Below are 26,893 nucleotides of genomic sequence, written 5' to 3'. Positions count from 1 at the left end.
CGATTAGAAAGGTGGGGAAGCAGGGGGGCAGAGAAGGTCAAAGTCAGAACATGGGGTCAGGAGGGGATTGGGTGGGCTAAGCTTGCCTCCATCTCTTTTCCCAGAGCAGGAAGAAGTGGCCCAGAGAGGAGAGACTCCTGGGTTTAGAACACAGAGATGGTCTGGCCTGAGGAAACTGCCAGAAACCGCCAGGGTGGATCCCAGGCCCCTGGGGGTAGGAGCCTTGCCGTCTAGAAAGAGGCTGACCAATGTGTCTGGTGGTCTGGGTTTCAGTCTTCACTTGGGAAAGTCACATTCCCTCTCCTGGCCCACGTTAGAACATTCTGAGGTTCTTTCCAGCTCAGATTTTCAGGTGAGATGCTGTAATTTAGGTCACAAAGATAGTACAGGCATCTAATGCCAACTTTTCAACAATATCGGGGAATCTTCTTGACAGGTGAGTGAAATACGATCAAGATTTTTCTTGGGTAAAGAATCTTCAAACGATAGATGTGGGAAAGACCCCGGGGACCACAGCCAAGAGCATCGCCACTTCACCACCACCCGCATTCCAGGGCCGGCTGTTCAAGGAGAGCTTACTCTTGACCAAGAACTTCACCTATCTTGTATCATCCTTTCAAGTCTCTAAAATAAGTGCAAGTAGGAGGTCTGAGATGTTAAGCAGCTGGTTCCCGGTCAAAGAGTTAAGCAATGCAGAGCCAACCGTGGAGCCCTGGCGGACACTAGACCACCACACTTACCCACATTTTGGATAACAGATTATGGGGTTGTACTAGGAAGCGCTGCTGACTTTTATCAGGGGACTATTTAATATCTATTTATATGATAATTTTCTTCTTTAATCTGTTGATGTAATGAGTTATGTTGATCAATTTTCTGCTACTGAAACATCCTTGCATTCTGGAATAAAAGCTATTTGGGGGCTTCCCTGGTGGCGCAGTGGCTGAGAGTCCGCCTGCCGATGCAGGGGACATGGGTTCGTGCCCTGGTCTGGGAAGATCCCACATGCCGCGGAGCGGCTGGGCGCGTGAGCCATGGCCGCTGAGCCTGCGCGTCCGGAGCCTGTGCTCCGCAACGGGAGAGGCCACGACAGGGAGAGGCCCGTGTACCGCGAAAAAACAAAAACAAACAAACAAAAAGCTATTTGGTTACAGTGCCTTAGTCTTTTGGATACACGGATGGGTCCTATTTGCTAATATTTTATTTTGAATGAAAATCTATATTCCTGAGCATGATTGGTCTATAAGGAATTAACCTTAAGATGATTCTGGCTTCATAACATACTGGGGATCTCTTCGTCTTTGTTCCTATGATCTTGAATCGTTTAATAACATTGGGGTTATCTGTTCTTTAAAGACTACATGGAACTCAGCTGGTAAGTCATCTGTTCCTGGGACCCTTTTCACAGTAGATCTCTAAATAAATTTCCAGTTTCTTCCACAGGAATTTGTTGCCACTTTTCCTCCTTCTTGCACCACTTTGATAATTTATATGATTTATAGGACATCTTTGATTTCCTCTCCATTTCCAATTTACCATGAAGTTTTAAATCGTATTGTTTTGTAATTATTTTCATCTCTTCTCTTTCTTGATTATGACTTATTTGTTGTTCTCAATATAAATTAAATGTACTTTCAATAATTACAATTTTTAATTGGATAACATTATCTGAAGGTTTCTATGACCAAATAAAGTCCTACCCTAGCTTTAAAATTATGAAAAAGGAGAGTAAAATCAAACCTGCCTGAAAGTGGAATGGGAATAGACATATCATCAGTGACGCATAATAATTAGAATGCAAACAGATTCCAGTACGTATGGAAACTGCATATATGAAAACAGTGGCATTTTAATTCAGTGGAGAACTGAGGGTTTATTTTAATAAAAGGTATTGGGGAAATAGCTATCTACCTAGAACAAAATACAATTGGATGCCAATCTCACACCATATTAAAAAAATAAATTCCAGGTGTATTGAAAAAATATATTAAAAATTAAACAATTTTAATTGGAAGAAAATTTAGGAGACCATACATATGACGCAGAGCTTGAAGATAACAATTGACAAAGATGGAATAGCTGGAAGCTGAGAGAGGACAAAAAGACATGTTCATAACAAAAGGACAGATTCATAAATGTTAAAGGTACTACACAGTAAAAGAAACCATCATGAAGATAAGCAATAGATTGGGGAAAAGATTTGCAAAGCATATGGCAAACAAATGTCCACTTATACACAGAGGTCATGAAATTTGGCCAGAAGTATGGGTTTAGCATATAATCTACTCGATAGAAAAATGAGTAAAAATTATAAATAGACAATCCATCCAAAACAAATCCAAATCACTAAATAGGCATGTGAAAAATGTTGAAATTACTTACCAATTGGAAAATGCAAATCAAAATAACAAGAACGTTGCATCAATAAGATGGGGAAATATATAAGAGGAATGGTAGAGGGAAGAGATATGGAAACATATGTATATGTATAACTGATTCACTTTGCTATAAAGCAGAAACTAACACACCATTGTAAAGCAATTATACCCCAATAAAGATGTTAAAAAAAGAAAAAAAAAGAGGAATGGTAATACCAATTGTTGATGGTAAAGAAAAGGAAAATTGTGTTTTCTTACATTTCTGGTACAAAAGTATTTATTATTGTTATTTCATCTGTTCTTTCCCACTCCATTTCTAAGATGAAACCTCTGTGACGTCTGGGATCTTTGCATTATACATTGTTAATCCAAATTGCTAAAACAGTGCCTGGCACAGAGTAAGTGCTTAATAAATATTGAACAAATAAAATATGAAATATTGCCAAACTTGTAGAAAGCAATCTCTCAAGTTCTATTAAAATGAAAAACTACACATACCTTTCGATTTACAATCCCACTTCCAAGAATCTCACTGTGTACTAAGACATCCTTATATAGGAATATATGAGATACAAACACGTTTATTGCCGCAATAGTTGTAGCAACAAAAAACAAAACAAAAGAAACTTTGTAACTGCTCACCAACTGGGGAATTGTTGAGTAAATCTGCACTTTAAAAGTCTCTAAAATATTATGCATCTATCAAAAAGAACATGTTAGATCTTTACCAGCGAGGCTAAGAGGAATTGCTACAACATATAGTTAGGTGAGAAAAGCAGGATGTGAAAAGTGAGGCTGTCCCATATTCGGAAAAACCAAAGAATGAGACAAGAAACCCCTATGTAGGCACATGCACGTGTTTTTATGTTACATGGAAATAGGTTTGGGAGGATAAACACGAAGGTGTTTACTTTGGTGATTGGTGGAGGAGGTAGAGACAGAGGGGAGGCAGAGACAGAAAGGGAGGAAGCACGCCCACACCCAACAGAAAAAACAGCAAATTTTAAAAAGTGCATGTGTGGGTGTTAATGCAAAGCAGGACTCCAAAAAGACATTTCCTAAAGTGTTAATATTGTTTATCTCAAGTAATGAGACCTCGTGTGACTTTTATCTTCTTTCTTATGATTTTATATATTCCTTGAATCCTTTAACAGGAAACATAATCTTATTGGTACAAGCAGAAAATGAAAAGAGATGTGAATGACTTGCCAGGGACCAGAGGGGGCGTAAGGCCTGGACCCGGGTCAGCCCCAGCTCTGGAGAACGGCTGCCTGGGCCTCAGGCCTTTTCTCCCTCTCCCACCCAGCCTCCTGGCGCAATGAAGCGTCAACCATACTGCCACCAATTTTAAACTTCCTGGGCAGACCTTTATGTCCACTTAAATAGCAGAACTGAACATCTACATAACTTGACAGGAAGTAAAATTCCTCAGATTAAATCACCACTACTTACACTTCCTCCTCCTTTGACTCCTTAGCAGTGTGTATGCAGATGCTTTTCCATGGGTTTTATAAACACATCGGTTCTCTAGGGTCCATCCACCCCAGAGGCTCTGACTGGAGCCTGAGTTACGCAGGAAGCCATGTGACAAGCAGAGCTGTGTCCGCGTGCTCGGGCTGCCACCCCGCTGTGATATTTTAGCAGTTTCAGGCTGGGTGGAGCCAGGAAACAAACGCAGCGTCCACGCAGAAGCCCAAGGCAACACGTGCGGCTCCCTGGGTGTTCGGGGGGCTTTGCTGCACTTAGAGGGCACTGGCCTCCTCCCAGCGGGGAAGGATGGATGGGAGAAGGATGTGAGGTGTGTGTGTGTGTATGTGTGAGAGAGTGCACACACGTGCACCTGCGTGTGTCTGTGAGTGCATGACAGAGCAAGCATGTAAATGCACCCGTGTGTGTGTGTGTGTGTGTGTGTGTGTGTGTGTGTGTGTAGTGCAGGGGGTAGGGGTTAGAAAGAGGAGGGGATGTTGGGGGAGGCGACCTCTGCTTGTTTATTTGAAATGAATTAGACGCCGCTGCCCACCTTAACCAGAGCAGGGAGATCAATGTAGGCCCCCGGGGAGACGCTTAAAACCTGAAACAGGGGCTTCCCTGGTGGCGCAGTGGTTGAGAGTCCGCCTGCCGATGCAGGGGACATGCGTTCTGCCCCGGTCCGGGAAGATCCCACATGCCGCGGAGCGGCTGCGCCCGTGAGCCATGGCCGCTGAGCCTGCGCGTCCGGAGCCTGTGCTTCGCAACGGGAGAGGCCACAACAGTGAGAGACCCGCGTACCGCAAAAACAAACAAACAAAACCTGAAACACAGCCTCAGCCTGGCAGGGGATGTGGCAGAGGCAGTAACTAAAAATAGAGAAACTGGAAACCCTTTATTTACAGTGGCCAGCATTTCACAGGATGAAAGCACTTGACATATATGATTCATTCAATATTCATGTAGCATCCATAGGGTGGTTACAATTACAGTAAGTCCCCTACACACGAACGAGTTCCTTTCCGACAGAGCTGTCATAAGTCCAAAACAGCCTAGGTACCCAGCTAACACAGTCGGCTATATAGCACTGTACTGTAATAGGTATATAATGCTTTTCACACAAATAATACATAAAAAACAAGCACAAAAAATAAACATTTTAAATCTTACAGTACAGTACCTTGAAAAGTACAGTAGTACAGTACAACAGCTGGCATACAGAGGCACGTTCGCGTCTTTGAAAGTTCTCAGCTGGACGGCTCGTATGTAGGGGACTTACTCTATTCTCATTTCACAGCTGAGGATGGAGTGGCAAGGTGGCTTGTTAAGGTCACACTGAAGGTGACAGAGCCAGGTGCTGGAGGGGGTTCTCAGCCCCCATGCTGCCCCCGACCTCCCTGCCCAAATCAGGGACATGGGTGCCCTGCCTGGGGCTCCATCCCCTGGGCCCACAGCTCAGGCTCAGACACACAGTCCTCTCCGCTGTGGAGGCTTCACCTGCCTTCAAAGCCCTCCTGCCGGGAGGAAAACCCTCTAGGGAGCTGCTGGACGGGGGAGGTCTGGAATTCCAGGCAGAGAGCTTTGTACAGCCATCTCCCTCCTCCCTGGCTCTGGGGGGAGTGGGTGGTCCAAGCAAGCTGGGCTCAAAAGCAAGCCACGAATTGACTGTGTGAACCTGGGCAAATCACCTCATCACCTAGGCTCAGTCTCCTGACCTATAAAATTGGGAAGTATGAAACTACTCCTCGTTTTCATACATAAAGACTTCCTGAGAAAACATACTCAAAGGTGAATGCCTAAAAAAGCCAAACAATGGACTTTCCTGTTTGGGGCTGAAGGGGCAGTTCTGTTTCTGTGGAAATTAAAGCAGGTTTCGGTGCACTTTTCTGCTTGCCATGCCCTATGGGTGCGATTCCTCCATCCCGATCCTGGCTTTATGGAATGCCATATCCTTAGCATGTTTTTAAACAAAAACTAATAACGTGTCAATTATGTCTTGCCTATTTGGCAAATCTTTGTCTATTTTTAGCCTTTCACAGATGTCTTTTAATTATGCACTTACCCATGATTACAAGCGTATTTCCAATGACTACTTGTGTAAAATTAGGGGGCAGATGCACCAAAACATTAAAACACTTGTGCAAACTCTATTACCCAGATGAAAATGGTTGTCCTGCCAAGACGGAGCTGTTGGCAGGCGGGTGGCAGTCCATTCACCAGCTGACGTGCTCAAGTCCGAATTCAACACATGGAAAATGTTTGGGGATGTTGATCCATAATGCACAACTACATAGGTTTTATAGAGTTCAAGGACCAACAGCCCGTACGTAAATCACGTGGTTGTCATGTGGACCAAACAAGATGAGGGTCAGAAAGGAACGAGAGCAGAGAGGGTGCTAAATAAATTCTAACTAGAGGACGAACTGGGTGACGGAGCAGAGCTTCATGGTGCCCTAAGCTACCACTGGGGTCCTTCGGGATTTCCTAACCTTTCCTTTGGGGGTGAGAGCCTGGGTGGTTGTGGAGACGGTAAGTGGGGGACAGAGGCCACCGAGGATGGCGGGCTGTCGTGTGGCCCCGGGAAGTGTTGATGGCTCTGAGTCCCTCCACCTGAACTGGCTGCTCCAGAAGCAGGTTATTTGAGAGGCAGGAGGATGATGTGGTAGAAAAAATCTTCTGCATAAAATCAATCCTGGAATGCACATGGTTGCATGACAGAAAAATCAGTTTGACTCTGGTTTACTTTTTTTAATTTAATTTTTTAAATTGAGGTATAGTTCATTTACAATGTTGCGACTCTGGTCTATTCTTTTAAATAGCAGGTACTGTCATATGTTAAGTGGTCCCCCTGTGCCAGATACTGAGCCAGATGCCCCATGAACACTGTCTTGTTTGAGAGAGACCATGGGGCACCGTTGACAAGAATGCTGAGTTCTGAATCCTGGTTTCGCTACTTTTGACCTGTGTGTCCTTGGGTAAGTTGCTTAACATTTCCGTCTCTTAGTCTCCAGATGGTAACAGTTCCTGCTCCCAGAGCGTGGTAAGGATTAGATTAGTTATTACATGCTACTGGAACATCTTAGAACAGTGCCTGGCCCATAGTGTTTAATAAATATTTTACTATTATTCCACATATACAAATAATCAACAATAATATTTCCTTTAGTAACTGTGGGACAGGCAGTGCTACCTTCTTTCTACAGATGAGATGGACTTGAGACTTGAAGCCACGTCAAGCTAGTGAGCTGCGGAGCCAGCCTTACACCCACCTCTGACTGGTTCCTAAGTCTGGGATCTGGAAACACTGCCATGTTATTAGCCGAAAGCTCTACCCTCTGACTTAACCTGCCAGACATGGGTGGGTAGCTTCAAGTTGGAACAGGTAAGCCTGTGTGCAGACCCAGGGCCCATCCTGGGTGTTGGACATCGTGGTGAGACGCCAGCCTCTCATTGGCGAGTTCCTTCTGCCCTCGTGGAACATTTGTCTACTTGCAAGCATTCCAAGGCCTGCCCCCCACGAATCCACTAGTGCAATGCCCATTTCCTAGAGAGTACAGTGATGGGCCTATGACTCTAAACTAAAGAAGAGGCCAAAGAACTTGAATTGAAACTTATTTTTTGAGTCTCAAGTTCAGGATAACTAACTTGAATGACGCTACATCACCTTTGCCCATATCGCTCCCCCCACATGTGATCATGAAACAGCTGCAGTGTTGGCTCTTAGAAACTATATCCTTGTGTTCATTCAGTCACTGTCAACCGTGTACTGTGTCAGACACAGCGAAGACATAGAGATGAAACAAGGAAGGCGTCCGTTCTCGGGGGACGATAAGAGGTGAGACATACACTTAAGTCACAACAATCAGGGTAGGCAGGTGACATACAGAAGAGAGGTCTTGTGAGCTCAGCAAGAAGAAATCACTTCCACCTGGAAGAAAACACTAGGTAGTCCTTAACGGATGGCTCAGATATCACTTTTTTAGATTAAAACTATTTTTAATGAAAACTTTCTAAATATAAAAATAAAGAGTATAATGAACACCTCCATACTCATCCCCCTAGATTCACCAATTATCTTTAGAAATTGTTTTCTTGATTGAAGTACTTTAGGTGTTTTAAGACAAATCATTTTATAAATAAAGGATTGAAACTTTGAAATGAAATGAAACTCATGGCTTGAAACATGCCGTGTCACCTCCACATACTCTGCACGTGTCTTTAAAACATGGAGACATTTTCTCACAATGTCATTATCACACCTAACAAAATGAGCAATAATTCTGCGGTTTTATGTAACATCCAATCCGTAATCAATTTCCCCAGTTGTCTCAAAAATGCCTTCTTGCTGTTGGTTTGTCCTATCCAGGATTCAAACAAGCTTCACACATTCTATGGGATGGTTGAGTCTCTCTCAAGTCATCTTTACTGGAACTGCCCCCCAGCCCCTGCTTAGGTTTGTTTCATGCCACTGAGTTATCGGATCCAGAGTGGTGGTCCTGTGGAATGTTCTGCGTGCTGGAGTTTGCATCCTCGTGGTGGCTCACAACCTGCTGCTCTATCTACCTCTTCCTCATACATAGAACTAACTCTGCGGGGTCCACTACATTCAGGTTCATCTTTTCCTGGTAGGGATGCCTTATGGGGGTGACGTGAGCTCTGTGTCACAACCTATCTGGAGGCCCAACTGTCCAGCGGCACCGCTTCAGTGATGCTAAGATAGATCTGGGTTCAGGTGATGCTGGTTTGATCCTTCCATCGATCATCTCCTCATCAACATTTCAACTAATGGTTCCATGAGGGGTCAATGTGCTAATTCCAGCATTCCTTCCACGCTTGTTAGTTGGGAGTTGAGAGAGTAAAGGATGAGAGCGAGAGAACACCAGAAAAAAATGCCCTGCATAATTCCACCAGGGCTGGGTAGTATCTGCATATACAGAAATGGTGCTTTCCCAAAGACATCGACGCAAGAACCTTGTTCAGCGTTTTCCACTGGCTGGATGCTAATGCTAGAATTAGTCAAGAAACCACAGTTGACACCTTGTGCGATATTTTCAATACTAGTAGAATATTTGCCCAGTGCTAGCACAGGACCCACTGTAGAGTTGTAACTCCTGCCTGAGTATGTCAGGGCCACTGGGCGAGCTAGCAGTGGACTTGGACTTGTGTATGCCCTTGGTCAAAGCGGTCGCCAACTTAGGCCCAGTGAAGAGGGGACACACATATGGCTATTTCAATTTTGTAAACTGAAAATATTTCTGCAGTGGAAATTCACTCCCCGCAATGGTAAATTGATCAAAATGATTTTCAGGTGGTAAAATGTTTGAGGGTGCTGAGCAAAACTTCAGGAAGGAAGACAGCCTTCTTGTGACAATGTGTTAAGTAAAATATAGACACATGCTTCCTGTGTCACCTACATTTGATTCTGCTGACATAGGCAAGCTTGAAATTTGTTAGGCAATTAGGCGGAAAATGGTACCATGATGATATTTAAATTCTTGTGATAATTACTAGCTTGTGAATAAAATTCTTTTATCGGGAGACAGCATGTACATTTATACTAAAAAAAAAACCCAACAACCACGGGCTTCCCTGATGGCGCAGTGGTTAAGAATCCGCCTGCCAATGCAGAGGACACGGGTTCGAGTCCTGGTCAGGGAAGATCCCACATGCTGTGGAGCAACTAAGCCCGTGCGTCACAACTACTGAGCCCGCGCACCGCAATTACTGAAGCCCGCGCGCCTAGAGCCCGTGCGCTGCAACAAGAGAAGCCACCGCCATGAGAAGCCAGCGCACCGTAACAAAGACTAGCCCCTGCTCACCACAGCTAGAGAAAGCCCGTGCTCAGCAACAAAGACCCAATGCAGCCAAAAATAAATAAAAAGAAAATAAATGAAAAAAAATAAGCAAACAAAAAACACACAGTAGTGATAAGTAAAACATGCTACCCGTATGTCGAAACAAACAAAAAAACTACTGGTGTATTTGGTACCGATGGGACCATGGATCTTAATCTACTTTTAAGTTTCTATTTTTTTTGCACTGATTTTATTAAAAAATTAAATCATGAGTTCACTTCCTAATGGAGTCAGTTATGATTCTTCAGCACAGTAGTTCCTAAGCTTGCATTATCAAAGCTGGGAGTTTACAGCCAGTGTGAGGCCCAGTCCCAGCAGTTCTGACACGTGTAGGTCCAGCCTGGAGCCCCAGGATCTGCATTTTTAATTACTGCCCTGACCATGCTGATGCAGACAGGTCCATCAACCCCACTTCATGAAGACCCTTTCTTTCATTTGGCTGCATTTCTGGAGTATTACTTGCAAAAAGGATTAAAAGATAGTCCTGAAGACCTTGGGTATTTCTTCATATGAGTCCCTCGTAAATAACGCTTGTAGTTTTCCTGCCTGTGATCCTCTTGTCTTTAAAAGGAATGATTTTTTTTTTGTCCTCCATACACGTGTCCCTCAAAACGACCCTGTGAGCTGAACAGAAACCTCATCTTCGTCCTCAGGAGGCTGAAGACGGAGGTGAAGAAACAGAAGCAACTGAACAGGGATTTGTGTCACATCGCTGACGGGAAGCCTTGTTCTCTCAAGCTGAGGCTCACAGGTGTCTTCCCAGATGCGCGTCTGTTCACGACCTGAATTACTTTCAAAGGCACTAGCCATCATCAGTCCTTTTGAGCCGCCTCTCCAATGTTTATTATGCACAACTCAGAGGCGGAATTTGTAAACAGAAGGGAGGCTTGTGTAGAGAAGCACCTCTACCAGGCTTGAGGGGGCGGGGAGACATTCGGACTGAAAATGCTGGCTCTATTTTATGCTTGCAAACAGGAAATTGGAAAAGGTTAAAGACAGAAAGAAAGGAAAAGAAAAAAAAAAGGTCTTAGGTCCCTGACATTTTTTTTTTCCTTCGGTATGCGGGCCTCTCACTGTCGTGGCCTCTCCCGTTGCGGAGCACAGGCTCCGGACGCGCAGGCTCAGCGGCCATGGCTCACGGGCACAGCCGCTCCGCGGCATGTGGGATCTTCCCGGACCGGGGCACGAACCCGTGTCCCCTGCATCGGCAGGCGGACTCTCAACCACTGCGCCACCAGGGAAGCCCCCCCTGACATTTTTTGGGTTAACTGTAATTATTGTGAGACATGGATGTCCGGCTAGAGGCACAGAGATCTAAAACTAACTTATAAAACTCTTTGTTGTAGGATTTGCCTATCACAGGGGAGCATGAATACTAATGATTACTAGCACTGGACCTAGTATTCCTTCCTACTCAAGGCTGGACACTCTGCCATGTGCTTTACATATAGTATATCTAGACCTGACAGTAGACATATTCCTTCCCATTTTATAGATGAAGAAACTGAGGCTCAGTGAGGTCTAAAGACTTGATCAAGACCGTACACCGAGTCAGACACTAATATTTAAAAACCAATTCTCTGGCTTTGAAATCTGGCTGAATCTACTGTGTTCCAAAGTATGTGAAGTAATGTAAATGAAACACTTGTGATGACATCTGTGAAAAACATAAAAATGATTAGAAAATTATGTATAAGTAATAAGTGATAAACAAGTAAAAGTAGATTATGGTAGGATTTTAGAACAGGATGCAGGTCTTAGAGATTGTAAACATAGCAGCAATAGAAAAAGAAACTAAAGTGAAGTGCTTTCAATAAATAAAGAGAAATAAAACTAGAAAAAGAACAGGGCACAGCGACCTGTGAGACAACTGACCATGTTAAGTGGTCAAAAAACACATAATTGGATTATCAGAAAAGGGATGGAAGAGAAAAAAATTTGAAATGAAAGATGGAAATTCCAAATTTGATGAAAACTATAAACCCAAGGATTCAAGAAAGTCACTCAACCTCATGTATGAAGAAAACCACATCAAGTTACATCATGATCAAATTGCTGAAAACTAGTGATAAAGAAAAAATCCCAAAAGCTGCTAAAAAAGATACATGATAGTTCTAGAAAAAAAATCATAGGGGAAATCTTTGTGATCCTGGCTTAGGCAAAAAAACATCTCTTAGAACTTAAAAGCACGTAAGCATGAAAGAAAAAATTGATAAATTAGACTTTTCCAAAGTTAAAAATTTCTGCACTTTAAAAGACACTATTAAAGAAATGAACACGTAAACCACAGACAGGGGAAAATGTTTGAAAAACATATATCTGATACGAGAGTATATAAATAACTTTTTCAATGCAATAAAAGAAGGCAAAAGTTCAACTTAACAAATACTTGAATGAAGAAGATACTATATGGGGAGTATGAAAATACTGTATCTGGGCCTTCCCTGGTGGGCCAGTGGTTAAGACTCCGCACTTCCACTGCAGGGGGCAAGGCTTCCATCCCTGGTTGGGGCACTAAGATACCTCATGCCGCGTGGCACAGCCAAAAAAAAAAAAAAGAAAGAAAGAAAAAGAAAATATCCTACCAAGAGCAAAAAGAAAAAAAAAGGGAGAACTTTGCTTCAGTGTTTCTTGAATAATTCATTACTTTTTTGGAAAGGCAATCATGCTTTTTGCCCAGAAAACCTTGAAAGTGAATAATCTGGATTCATCTATAAGATGAGCAAAGGCAAAAAAGCCAAAAATACTTTTATGAAAGCAAGTTCCTGAATGATTTTATATTAAATAAGTTGAACTATATAACTTACTTACAGTAGTGCCTTGACACACAGTAAGCCCTCAATAAATGTCAGTTATTTTTATGCCACGGCTTGATAATATATTATTACACAGACCCCCAAACCATCAAGAAATACTTATGTTTATTTAGAAGCTTGTGTGATTTGGGGCAAGATTTTTAAATCTCGCTGAGCCTCAGTTGCTTTATCTATAAAATGGGGCTAGGGATATGTTTCCTGCTTGCCTTAAAGGATCAAATGAAAATCATTTAAATAATATGTAAACTTTAAAGTACCATACCTAATAAAAATCTCTGTTAAGACCAAATAATAAAACCTAAAAATTTAGAACTGTCCATCTTCCAGACTATCCGCCTCCCTACTGGATAACTCATATGTCATCAGGTGGACTTCAGTGCAGTGTTTAGAGTGAAGTGTTTTTTTTAACATCTTTATTAGAGTATATTGCTTTACAATGTTGTGTTAGTTTCTGCTGTATAACAAAGTGAATCAGCTATATGTATACATATATCCCCATATCCCCTCCCTCTTGAGTCTCCCTCCCACCCTCCCTATCCCACCCCTCTAGGTGGTCACAAAACACAGAGGTGATCTCCCTGTGTTATGCAGCTGTTTCCCACTAGCTATCTATTTTACACTTGGTAGTGTATATATGTCAATGCTATACTCTTACTTCGTCCCAGCTGACCCTTCCCCCTCCCTGTGTCCTCAAGTCCATTCTCTACATCTGCGTCTTTATTCCTGTCCTGTCCCTAGGTTCTTCAGAACCTTTTTTTTTTTTTTTAGATTCCATATATATCCGTTAGCATACGGTATTTGTTTTTCTCTTTCTGACTTACTGAGTCAAGATTTTTACATGCTAACGATGATATTGATTAGACCACATTAAGAAATGATAATAAGTTCTGGAAAAAAGCTAAGGAAACACCCAACATGATTTTCTTGGGTGTTGGTCCCTGGGTCTGATTGAAGAACTAGTCTTCATTCATGGCGTAGCCCATCCATCATCCTGGCACCCTGTTTCGATTACGTCACCTCCTCCTCTGGCCCACAGCACTTCTTACAGCACCAAACACAGTCCTTTGGGCCTTCTGTTTAATGCCTGCCTTCTAAATTAGATTTTGTGAATGCCTCAAGGGAAGGGGCTTTTTTTTTTATCTTTGTATCTCCAGGACCCATCTCAGCACTTGGAACGTATTCTAATATGCAGTAGAGCTTTCTCTTCTTTTGAATGAATGAATCAATCAGAGAGAACCCAAAGATAAGAAAATGCCTACTTATCCACTTCCCCCTAATATCCCGCTGCCATAAAGAGTAATCAGTTTAATTTACCAGGACTACAGTAAAAAGTTGCCATTTATACCAAAAGCCAGTGTTATTCTATGTACTGATTATCGATCCCTAGCCAGTACTATGTGGTCAACAAGGCACATTGATCTAATGTTTAATATTGTATTACATCTAAGATGTCCAAAATGAAATAATTTACTCCTTTTTTATTGCATGATTATTTCCCATATTTCAGGAAGTCTTTCCCCTTTAAGGGCTGCCAGTTTTCAGGAATAATAAGTGGTTAACTTAGCAGAGGTTCTCAGAGGAAACAAGGAGACCTGAGATTGAATTTTGCCCCATCTTCTTGCCTCCAGGTATGCACGCTTGTGTTTAAGGAGATTCAGGACAGGATTACTAAGAGAGAAAGGAAATCAAACACATTTAGGAAGCCAAAGTCACTTAAGGGTGCCAAATAGTTTGTTGTTACTAAAAACATCTGTTTGAAGAGAAGAGGCCCCTTGGTATTCAGGAAGTCATGGGTTGAAGTCTCCCACCCGTTGGGTTGAACTGTTGGGTTTGGTCTCTTGGATTTCAAAGTTTCTTTGGCTCCTTAAGCCTTGAGTGATAACATTTCCTGTGATAAACTCAGCTCATCTCCTATGGTTAATTAACCAACCACAAATATTTCTGTGTCAGGCCAACTCCCTGGAGAGAAATGCAAGGCCAAAACATTTCCTCTTGTTAAGAACCAAGGATGGCCATGATCATGGCAGGGCCTCTTTTTTGAACACATTCGCAATTGGCTTTGGTTAAAGAAGTAAAAAGAGAAGCAACTCTCTCAACCATAAGGCACTTTAGCACAATGGGTACGCACACGCAGAGCTGGCAGTGAGACAGGCTTGGGTTCGAATCCAAGTCTCCCCAGATGGGGATCGTATGGTCACCATTCCACGCCTGGACTTCCTGTATGGAGACACAGATCTTTCGGATTCTTTTATTTCAACCCCAGACTCCCAAAAGGGGCTGGGAGGGAAGGAGAGAGAGAGAAAGAAAGGTCTGTTGTTTTTAAAAACGTTTTGGGGGCCACAGCCTCCTTGGAGAATCTGACGAAGCTACAGACACCTCCCCCTGCAAACACACTTATGTGCATACATGTCCAATTGTGTGTTCATTTTCAGGACGCTTCTTCCCCAAAACCCTCACAACGATTCATGGACCTCTGATTAAGAATCTTGGTTTAGACTATGGGACAAATGAGGCCAAAGCCTTGCGTTTTGTTTCCTTATGAGTCATTTCATTTCACAGAGAGGAAAGTCTGTTTTCCGGCCAAAGACCACATCAGTAACCCTGGTCAGAGAATATAGTTGCTGACAACGAGGGAGCTAGATGAGAGGATGAAAACTCAGGCCACTATCACCACGGCTTCAAATGCAAGTCCAAGTCCACCCCACTCCATCCCCAAATAAGCATTCCGTCTCCCTATATAACTGTCGTTCCTCGGAAGGACTAGGAAAGGATACTCTTTGGCTGAGTGATGCAGTTCAGAATGACTTTGCAAGCTACATGTTATTTTGTTTTTAATCATAGCCCTCTGGGATGTTAAAAAAAGGAAACTAAAATGGCCAGTTTGAAATAGAGTTAACACAGTGAAATATTATGCAGCTTCAAAAATGATCCCTGTGAAGACATGTAGCCATGGGAAAGATGCTTATGTTAAGATGAAAAAAAGAAAGCAAGGAAAAAGCCTCCAGAATCCAAAGGTCTCTGTCCCTTATGATTCCAGCAATGAGAAGCTGCATCGTATGAACCAAGACAAGCAAGTCTTGGGTAGAAATCAGAGGTTAGTGGAATTATTGATGGCTCATATCTATTTCCAAAAATTTTTTGTATTATATGATTCTTATAGTTTTAAAGAAAGGAGGTAAATGATAAATCTGTACGAAATCAGCCTATTCTTCCAAATGGCTGTGGCGGATCTCCTGTTTCTAAGTGGCCCGGCCCTTTCTGTGGCTTCCCTGTGAGCAGGTGAAGAAGGAAGGCCCCCGGCGGACCTGGTCAGAGCTCCGCAGACCTCACGGAGCACAAAACCCCAGGCTGCAACTGGAAGAGCGGAGAGAGCGCATCCTTATTCCTAGGCTTGGGTCCTCGTCATCCGAGTCTGGGCTGACAGGGAGACTGGTTCCTGCAAACAGCATGAGGGATTTCACGTCTAAATGTACGTGACCTTCTGCTTTTTAGATTCCCCCCATCCACAAGCAGAGTCAGAACTAAAGGACACACCCAGGTGACAGACCACTCCCCTGCCAAGCTGGAAATAGACACAGGGTCCCCGCAGGGTCCGCATGGGTCCTGGGAGTTTAGCTACTCTCACAACAGCCACCAAGAGAAAATTGCCAAGGATCTTCCTGCAGTGCAGCCAGCTGGGGGGTGGGGCGGGGCAGCAGCAGCTTCATCAATAAGGACTTGACCTTCTTAAGGTCATGGTCAGCGCACTAGTCATTAGCATGGAGGCTCCACAGCCCAGCTCTGACCTCAGGCCTGGCTCACGTCCCTCAGGCGAGCTCCTAACCGCCTCCCTCTCATCTCTGCAGCCCTGCAGCTCGGGGGTCGTGAACCGCGAGAGCCGCCATCACCGCATCCTGCACATGTGGCTTTTCCTTCCCAAAGTGCTCAGCACATGCAGGGCTGCCCTCCTTCTGCAGCTCCTCCACCGAGGCTCTGCTGGCCCCTAGAGAGATGAGTGGCTACCTCGTCTGATGGCCCCGAAGCCCGTGGCAGGACCTGGGGGACAGCCCCGTCACAGACAGATCAGATAGGGGTGGGCACAGCGGGTGCACATCTGACCTCACAGAGACTCTCGTTTCTGCTCCCTCGGGGCCTCGCGTGAGTCTGGCTTAGCGCACGTGGATGTGGATGCCAGGGTGTGGCACCCTGACAGCCTTGACCCGGGGCAGAGGCTGGAATAAGACATCCCAGCAGCGGCCTGCGTGGATAGAGAAGTAGGATCAGATAGGCCACCTCAAAGGCCTGATTCCCTTGAGCTCCCCACCCCCAACCTCGGACCCAACCCTGGAGAAAGGGGGAGGGTACTGAGCTCACTGGGGGTTTTTCCACTACCCAGCAGAAACAAAGATGCTCAGACTAGATGTTTCGTTTTTGCACACTGAGTGTGGCTGAGATTCATACCCTCCCACATGGGTCCACACTCTGCCCTGACCCCCCCTGAGCCCACCAGACATCCTTCCAGAGGCAGCAACACCTTCATCATAAACTTGCTCAACCCGTGCTGCTACCGTCTGTGAAGCTGGTGTCCTTGTCAACAATTTCAGAGGTTCCCCTTAGCGTCATTGTTCTCACAAGCAGGACATTCTTCTTCTTCTCTATTTGGGGGTGAGGGGATAATAAATGAGCCAAATACTGATTCCTGAGTGTTCCCAGGCTGTGCGGCCTTGGGAAAGTAAAAGAGAGTAAAGCAAGGAAACAAACTCAGCACCGCGGTCCTCCCCTTAGGTTGGCAAGCGCAGCACGGGAAAGCTTCAAGGCAGTCTTAAGGCCAGACAGACGGAAGTGAAGAGTGACGAGGTCCAGCCCGAGGGCCAGGCCAGTCACCGATGATCTGTGTGACCTCGTGAACGGTACTCTGCTCTCTGGGTGTGTGGCTGGGAGTTGGCGATACAACTGGGGTGTGTAAATGGGACCTGGGATGGAGACCGTGCCACTCAGCTTGAAGCCCAAAGTCCTTTCTCTTAAGCTCCCTGCTGGGCTCCATGGAGGGAGCCTCTAGCCAGGCCCGGGTGGAGGGGAACGGCCATAAGAAGCTCACGAGATTTTAGAGCTGGACCTTCGAGGTCCCACAGGATCTCTCCCTGGGTAGATGGGCATTTCCGGCAGAGAAGAGGATTTAACAAAAGCTCTGAGTTGTGGTGGGCCCAGTGAGCCTGGAGGTGGACGCCAGGAGAGGGGACGGAGACCCAGACGGTCTGGTCTCTGTTCTCAGTCATCGAGAGGAGTCAACAGAAATTTTACCCTGACTGGTGACAGGGCCACGTTTGACCTTTAGAAAGACCTCACCGGCCACATGCAGGATGGACTGGCGTGGAAGAGACTGGAAGCAGACAGATGAGCTCCCAGGATGTGCAATCATCCAGGCTAGAGTAGGGGGGACCTGAGCTAAAGCGATGGAGACCTGGGGGCGCATTTGAGAAAGGAGAAGTCAGTGTGATCACGGTGCTGCCCTCACACAGGGAAGCCTGGGGAGCTCCGGCCGTCCTCTGCCTTTGCTACGACTCCTGCTTCCCCTGCACTTCAGGGCTCCTTTGTAGGAACACTCCACACTCCTCCCGGAGATGCCAGGGGAGCTGGTCACCTAAGCAGGAGATGGGAGGAAGGGCTGGCAGGGCTCCCAGGGATTTCAGACCCGGCCTGTCCTGCAGAGTGTGGAGTCAGGCCAAGGAACACCAGCCCCCGAGGACGGGCGGGCCTGGCACCTCCATCCTCCCCTCTGACTTGCCCACAGCCCCAGTCCCAGCCCCGTGCTCCCGCAAACACGCCGGGCCCGGCTCTGGGTGGGAGAGTGGTGGTAGGTGCTCTCGGCCCTCCCGAGACCCACTCAGAGCAGAAGAAGACATGTCTTGCCATTTGATGACAGAAAACATTGTGCGGTAGAAAGTATGAAGGACTTTGGGGAGGAGGTGCTCCAGCGACTAGATTTCTCCAGAATGGAAGAGGCCTGGAGATCTCTTTACGGGGCAGAATGGATTCATTCACTTTTGTTGCAAATGCAATTTGTTGTGCTGGGTGGTTTCTTGGTGTTGTTGACAAGTGTGTGTGTGTCTGTGTGTGCGTGTGTGTGTGAGCACACCTACATCAACAAGCCCCTTGCCTGCAACAGATTTTCTTTTTCGTCTTTCTAGTATAAAATTCTTAAAACAGGGTCCAAAAAGGACTACCGCACCAAACGCTGCATGCCGGCAAGTTCCAGCCTCCTGAGGCTAAAACCTCAAGGCGTCCCGTCTCAGAGGTGGGAGATGGGGGCGCGCTCGTCCGTCACAGGGCCCCATGGAGCAGCAATCACCACACTGGAAACATCTTTTGAGCACCTGCTCAGGGGAGATTGGCTAGGGGCCCCTCCCACCTACAATGAACTGAAAGTATTTAACCAAGAGAATTCAGCAAAGACCTTAAATATAAAACTTCTGACAATATTATACACCTGGACAAAACCAGCTCCTGAGGCCCGTGTTTTTTGTTTGTTTGTTTGTTTTTTGCGGTACGCGGGCCTCTCAGTGCTGTGGCCTCTCCCGTTGCGGAGCACAGGCTCCAGACGCGCAGGCTCAGCGGCCATGGCTCACGGGCCCAGCCGCTCCGCGGCATGTGGGATCTTCCCAGACCAGGGCACGAACCCGTGTCCCCTGCATCGGCAGGCGGACTCTCAACCACTGCGCCACCAGGGAAGCCCCTGAGGCCCGTGTTTCTCTCCAGTCCTTCTTACACCTTTCCCTTCCCTTCATTGTCAAGGGCCTTTCCCATCAACAGGATGAGAAGGGCCACACGTGGTGACGGTGACGCTTTCACAGGCAGGCAGCCCCCGCGGCAGTTCTGATGGCACACGAACAGACGGGAGGAGGGCAGGGCGCACATTACGAGAGGGTGGCTTTCTCTGCAGGCTGCAAGTAGAGGTTCCACGCGCCAGGATGAATGTGGCGGAGCCATTTGCACGGATGTGGCAAACGCCGAGTTGCACCCACCTCGGTCCACCTGCGTGTCCCTCAAGGGGCCTCGAGGAGAAAGGTGTTAAACCCTCCCGACGCCACCAAAGTGTGACCCTCCTATGAGCAAACTCTTGTGCAAGCAAATGAGATCCTCCTGAAGACCAGAAGGAGCGAGCCAGTCACAGGGCCTGTCCCCTCGGCGCTGGGCCAGGAGCCTCTCTGGGGGTGTTATTTTCGCTTCCCGTTTGCGAGTTCTCAGAGGGCACTTGTCTCGGTGACAATGGGGCGTGGAGGACCCTGGGAAGCTCCATCTGACCAGGAGGGGAGGGTGGGAGTGGGCGCCTCTCACTGACTGCCCAGGTGGGAGCAGCCTCAGCGGGGGTCAGGCCGCGGCAGGAACATGGGCTCGCTGAGCCCCATCCCTCCTCCACACCTGTGACAGGGCCACCGGGCCCGGACATCTGCAATCTCAGCCTTGACGGCTGGGAGCCACAGCACTGTGTCCTGCACTGAGCCCCGGTCCCCTCTAGGAAGCGTCTCCGCCCACACTTCTAGGTGACAAGAGTGGCAAAGGCCTCCCCTGCGGGGGCCACCTTGCCTCATTCTTGGAGCAGGTCCCAGGAGTACACAGAAAAGCCACCTTCACCCCTTGGAAGTCAAACAGAAGCCAATCCTTCCTGTGCCAGCAGCCCCAAACCTTCCTGAAATCTGATGAAAGCTGTAAACGATCTTTGCTCAAGACCTGTCCATTCCACAAAAGCTTGCATGCAAGTTCAAGGAGGTCATAGGCTCCATGAAACTCAGCAGGGGTCCATGATCTCCAAGACTTAGGTCGCCAGCTGCAGCAACAGGTGCAGAGACACGCCTGCTGTGGGGAGAGGGTCTCCATCCAGGGCCCTGCACCCCTCCTTTTTCCCTGCCACCAAGCACACAGCAGGACCACCGGATCCCTGGGCATCTTCTGCCAGGCTTGGGACTCAGGAGAGCCCAGGAGGCAGGTTAGTCTCTACTTGGTCCTGCTCAGCAAAGCCCAGATACAGACAAGGCACAGATCTGTACTTTGGCACTGAGATATTATGCCTCTCAGGCAGCCATGTGCTGGAGTCAGCTCACACTGGTTTGTAAGAGCCAATTGTTAAATTTGGGGGGTATTTGTGAGCTGTTTGTTAAGTACATTGTTATTCAAAATTAAAATGTACGAAATTAAAATTACATAAAATATAATTAAATGACATTAAAAATGGAGGTAATACACACTCAAACCTCATCACTTCCTAGATACTTTACTCTTGTCTCTGCTCCTGAAGGTACTTATATCAGTAGTATCTGTAGGGTGGACACAGTATAACTGTGTGCTACCTCGCCTCTTTCCAGCCTCCCAGCTTTGCGTTCAGCCAAGTCATGCTGGCGGTTTGAAATCAGCTACGGCGAGAGTGTTTACACCACAGGAATAGGCAAGGGCTATACATCTGGGCTTGATCTGTTACGCTGATCTTCCCAACTTAAGACAGTGATGGAGAAAATGTTGATAATGTTGATTTCATTTAAAACTATTTGTAGCTGTGAATAGCACCCCCCAAAATGGGGAAAATTTTTAAAGTAATAAAAAACTATCTTCCAATTTAGTAAAGAAGTGGGTCACCACACAGACTAACAAGTGCGGTTCCGACACGTCTTTGTGGTTTCAGTCTGATCTTACTTCTTGGCATAAATGAAAATATCAGTGAAGTTCACGTGCATCGATGGCAACCATAGCTTGACTTTGGATACAAGGGTTTGGCAAAAGTCCACAAAAGCATTCTGTGGAGAATCAATGGGCTATATGGTATTTATAAGAAAGGGTATTGTATATATTAATGTTTGTAAATTATGCATCATACATCCTTCATACCAGTAAAACTGATGATTAACTTATACGTGTGAATGTTTGCTTCCCGGAAAGCTGGTAGTTCAGCATGTGACAGCACATCCCTGCTGTCAGTCCCGAAGACTCCTATCTTAACCTGACACATCCCTGACAGCACTGACAGGTGCCAGGGAGTCTGCCAGACCGACCGACAGAAAGACAGACGGACACTACAAAATAGAAATGGCTCTCATTAGGAAAAGGAGACTTCAGCCTTTCCCATAAAGCCGCCCAAATAAAATCATAAAATGGCTCATTACTTTTGGTCCTATCTTCAAATGCAATACTTTTTTATTTTTTAATATTTATTTATTTTATTTTGCTGTGCCGGGTCTTAGTTGCGGCACGTGGGATCTTCGTTGCTGTGTTCAGGATCTTCGTTGCAGCATGTGGGATCCTTGGTTGTGGCATGTAGCCTCTTAATTGCGGCATGCATGTGGGATCTAGTTCCCCGACCAGGGATTAAACCCGGGCCCCCTGCATTGGGAGTACGGAGTCTTAACCACTGGACCACCAGGGAAGTCCCCAAGTGCAATAATTTTTTTTAAAAAAATGAATTTATTTTTGAAAAGTCCCATTTACTTTAGAAATGGTAGGAATAAAAAGAATCTTACCATGAAATAATTTTATATAATCTCTGTAACAATAGAGGCTAGAATAACTGTAAAAACAGACAGTTGAAACAGGCTATTTGTCTAACTATAATAGACTCACAGCTGGATATCTCCCAATAGGTTGGTCTACGCTTTGTACACAGAAAGGGAGCTAATTCTTATTGAGTACCCTCACCACGCAGCAGGCTCTTTCCAGAACACTGTCCTGTTTTTGTTTACTTATTTATTTATTTCCTGATGTTTCCAAAAAGATTTGGGGCCACTTATAAAAATAAATATGAAATAACAGGAGAGAAAAGTAGACAAAGAAATCAGACCAAAGGGTAAGTTAGGGCAGGAAAACAAATTTGACAGTAAGGCAGGTACACAGAAATACAGACCCTGAGATGGGGCTCCCCAGCTGCTAATATGGTTAGATGGAAATTCGGCTCTAAGTGTCCTGGAGTCTGAAGCAGCGGGTGGGAAATGACCCGTTGGCAGAGTTGGTGTCTCCCGGGTCTGGAGTCTGAGAGGAATTCTCCCGAGGCTCCTTTTAGGGAGGTGCTGAGTGCCGTGGTGGGCGGCGGTCTCAACAGCGTTGCAGCAATGATGCCACAGTGAAGGGCCTGCCTTGTTTCTTACAGGCGCCTTTGGTATGAGCCAAGCACAGTGTGTCCTTGCCAAGCTGGGTTCACGGGCCTGATTCAGGAATGTGGTTCCCTGAACAGCCCAGGCACTGAGATCCAGACACACAGCTCTCGGCCCAATAAGCTCGACACAGGGGGAGCACCCAAGGCACCTAGATTCGTGTTTCTCAATCTTATTAAACCCATTTCCTCTTTTGAGAAACCAAATCACACTCTCCCTTTTCAAGATTTCAAGATAAATGTTGTGCGTACAAATAAATCTAAGAAGTTACAAATGTGAAATGTGCCTTTTCAAATTACAAGGACTCCTCTTACAAGGAGAATTGATTCTTCCATGAAGCCCTGAATAGAATCTAGATGGAAATATTGTGTCCTCCTCAGCTTCAATTCACCAAAGAATTAGGGCTTTGGAGTTTAATTCTTATAACACTGTGATATGCTATTATCAACAAATAAAGAAATGAGACTTAAGGGTATAAGTCCCCTACTGAGATAGGTGAGGCTGCCAGTATAGCGTGAGGTCAAACAGTTGTTATTTCAGGAAGACATTTGGTGACATGCCTGAGGTGCGACAGCCAGGAAGTGGCAGGACTGAACCTTGAACTTGGGCCCTTGGGAAGCCCAGGCATCCAACCTCTCAGCTGTAGGACCCCTCGGCCACGGCTGCTTTGTCTCTCTCCTATGCCCAAGTCCCTTCCCCTGCCTTGTACATACAGCACACTGAGATAAAATTAAATTATCCTTCCTAACCATCGGACTTGGTGAGTCCAAATATTTTGGGGTGGACAGATCCTTTTGGGAATCTGATGAAAGCTATAAATGCTCTTTGTAGAAGAATTCACGCGTCCACAAAGTTCAGGGAGCTCACAGGTCCCGTGAAACTGAAGAGCGGTCTGTGGTCTCGAGGTCAGAACTCCTGACTTAATTCATTAAACACAGAGCATCTCATATCCGTGCAGACATGTGAATATATTCGACCATCCCCTGCAGCTGAGCAATCCTGAGAGGGTGAGCCTCTTTGAATTCTGTACCCTCGGAGCCCCACTTGCCTCACCCTGGTCCCGGTGCAGCAGCCCAGGTAACAAGGTGTGCAAAGAGGTCAGCAGAGAGTGGCCTTGACAAGGCACCTGAGATAATCTCTTTCTACCCCATGGTTTTGGGAAGCATCAGGCCTTTGGTGAGGGGGCATGCACAAGCCACACAGTGGCCCATGGGGAGCTGAGGGGCCATGGCAGAGCCTCCATGCTCCAATGATCTTGTTCAATTTAGTTCTCTCTTCTGTACCTGGAGCTGGGTGCAACTGTTTCCCCTTTACAGAGAGCTAGGTCATTTGCTCAACCCTCCCAGATCCCCCATAAGTGGCAGAGCCAGGTCCCAGTGCAGGATTGGCTGACCCCAAGGTCCAGCACCTTCCTCTGGTCCACTCTGCCTTGCAGGAGCAGAACATGCTGAAGACCTAGTGACACCCATCTCCTTCTGCAAGGGCCCCCATTAAAGCCCTGGTGTGGCCATGGTCCCGGAGTCCACTGTGACTAAGGGTGATCGTGAAATCTCACATGCTTTTCCCCCTTCCAGCTTTCTTCCTCATGTCTTAAGCTTATTTGCCTTCAAGAACGTGTCCTTGTTTCTGTCCCTCAAGAACCACTCCACAGGGAATCCACCCTGTGCTGGGCACGTTCTGGGTGCTGGGACTCAGAGGGAAGGGAGGAAGGGCCTGGTCCCTGTCCTGGAGGAGCGCAGGTCCAGAGGGGCAGCACACCAGCAAGCAAATAGCCCTAAGCATGTGCTGGAGGCCATGGGGACACAGGGATGGGTCTGGGCACTGGTGACAGAAGAGAAGACATTGGTCTTCCGATCCTGAGAATCAGGACAAGCGGGACTTGCCTGGATGAGGGGTGGGGGGCCCAGCAGGAGTGCGGACCTGTGGAGGAGGTCCAGGAGCAGTGAGGGAGCAGGGGACATGACAGGGAAGGTAATCTCCGCTCTTTAATTTTGGTCTTCATCTAAGTGATGTGATTTTCATCTAAACGCTATCACCCCACAGCTTCATAATTCTTTCTTCTTTCTCATCTGCTTCCGCAGCGTTTCTCTAATCTGGCTGAGATATCACCTTCAAACAAGGGCACACCTGCTCTGCCGGGCCTGTGGGGTGTGCGTGCGTGCGTGCGTGCGTGCGTGTGTGTGTGTGTGTGTGTGTGTGTGTGTTGGGGAGGTCAGGCTTCTCTGTCTCCCTGGTACCTTTCCAAACACCTGCCCCTTACAAGCAAGGATGCTGCCCCTAGTGGTCTCATCTGGATACTGCAGATTCTAGGGCAGTGCAGGAGCTGGCTCTTCAAGAGTCCCGGTTCCGCTCTGCGTCCCTCTGGAGATGCTCCGCTCACGGGAGAGCGTCGGCCAGCACAGCTCACTGCTGCTCGGCTGACCACAGATTCTGTGGGGATGGCTGAGCTCAGGATGGCAGAGTTCAGCGGGTATTCCATGCTGGGTCTGGGCCCTCCCTGGCCTCCATGCTCGGCCTCCTACTTCCTCACTGGTGAGGGGCCAGTTGTGGGTAGCTAGGCATGTGCTGGGGGCCCAGGAGCCTGAACCAGCGCAGTGAGCTCTGCTAGGAGACAGAGGTGGGGTGTCGGCCCTAAGTCCCCTGACACAGAGTGAGGGCTCAAAAAATGTGTGCTGCATGAAAAAATAAATGAATCATGAGAAATACTATGAAGAGAGGGAAATAAGGAGCTTTCTGGGAATAAGGTGGGGAGCTCCAAGGTGATAGAGACTTCTATCCAAGAGGATAGAGACTTCCCATACATCCTTCACCCAGCTTCCCCTAATGTTGGCTTCTTTCCTAACCATGGTACATTTGTCAGAACTAAGAAAGGCACAATGATAGTCATTAGACTCCAGACTTTATTTAGACTTCACCTGTTTTTCACTGATGACTTTGAGGTTGTTGTTGGTCCGGAATCCAATCCAGCCCGGATATGAATTCTGGATTTAGTTGTCACGTCTCCTTCCTCTCCTCTGATGTGTGACGGTTTCCCCATCTTTACTCATTTGTCATGACCTTGACAATCTAGAAGGTCAAATAGTCTGTAGACTGTCCCTCAATTTGGGTTTGTCTGACGTTTTCTTATGACTAGACTGGGATTATGGGTTTGGGGGAAGAATAGCACACAGGTGAAGTACTTTTCTCCTTGCAGACAAAGTTACGCAATAAATACAATATGACTTGTCCCTGGAGATGTTAACTTTGTGGCCAGGATTCTCCACTATAGTGTTACTGTTTTTCGCTTTCCATACATTCTACTAAGTCCAGTTCTCACTTAAGCTGAGGGGAATCAAGCTCCCTTCCAGGAGGGAGGACTATCAACATATATTATATGGAATTCTCTATAACTACGGAAACGCGGTGATAACTCTTTAGTTCATTGGTAATGTGGGCAGTTGAGGCTAAACACAGCGGTGAACACAGTTAGGAAATGACTAGAAAAGTTGTCAAAATCCTAGAATGTTTAAAATCCTTTCAAAATATGTTGTCAACTGTTCTTTCCTTTTCACAGTTGGCCAAATAGATCTCTTAGCCCAAAAGGCCATCGTTAAACCTATTCCATCACCCTACCCCCACATGTCTGAAAAATGGAAAACCTTATTTAAAAAAAAGAAAAAAACCCAAAATGAAACAAAAGCAACAGCCAATCGTTGACCTTGAGCCAGACGCTCCCATGCGTCACCGCTGGCCTCCATCAGCTCTGCACCATGGTACCTTTACTCTCGCTTATAGGGAAGCTCTTGCCTGGAGCCCACAGCTGCCGTGAGTGCCCACACATCTCGCCACCACCCGGTCCAGCCTCCTCCTCTCTTTCCTCTGTGGCACATTTACCACCTTTTCCAGCTTAGAAAGCCTGAGAAACAGAATCTACCCTGGATGGATGAACTTTTATAAATCAAACAACTCTCTAAAACAGAAACGAACAAACAACAGGGCAATCTGTTCATAGCTGCGGCTCGGATCCTAAGAATGTCTTCTCTCTCTGCCCATAACCCCCATAGCAATGTTCCTGCCCGGTCTCCCACCCACAGGCCTCCGGGCACTGTTGGCACCATTTGAGGAAATGAGACGGTCGGGAAGGCAGAAGATGCATCTTACCTTGGCAATGCTCAGCGGCCGCTCACCATAGCTCTTCAGATCCCCGCGCCTTGTGGGGCAGTGTCCTTCCAGTTACAGCCAGCAGCTCGGAAGCAATCCCAAAACAGGAGCCCATCCCAGGTGTC

The 26,893-nt window shown here is 46.4% G+C and overlaps 1 protein-coding gene across 1 annotated transcript in view; it reads right to left on the bottom strand.

Annotated features, from left to right (window-relative positions):
* BLK (BLK proto-oncogene, Src family tyrosine kinase) overlaps nt 1–26,893 on the bottom strand; it is a 45,762-nt gene extending 18,869 nt beyond the window's left edge. Inside the window, exon 1 of the mRNA XM_067745326.1 lies at nt 26,769–26,893. The gene's annotated coding sequence lies outside the window, so the exon portion shown is untranslated. The remainder of the gene's footprint in view (nt 1–26,768) is intronic.

The sequence above is a fragment of the Pseudorca crassidens genome, chromosome 7 (genome assembly GCF_039906515.1).
Source record: "Pseudorca crassidens isolate mPseCra1 chromosome 7, mPseCra1.hap1, whole genome shotgun sequence".
Lineage (NCBI taxonomy): Eukaryota > Metazoa > Chordata > Mammalia > Artiodactyla > Delphinidae > Pseudorca > Pseudorca crassidens.
The sequence above is the reverse complement of the archived record's forward strand: the minus strand, read 5'-3'. Positions and strand labels throughout refer to the sequence as shown.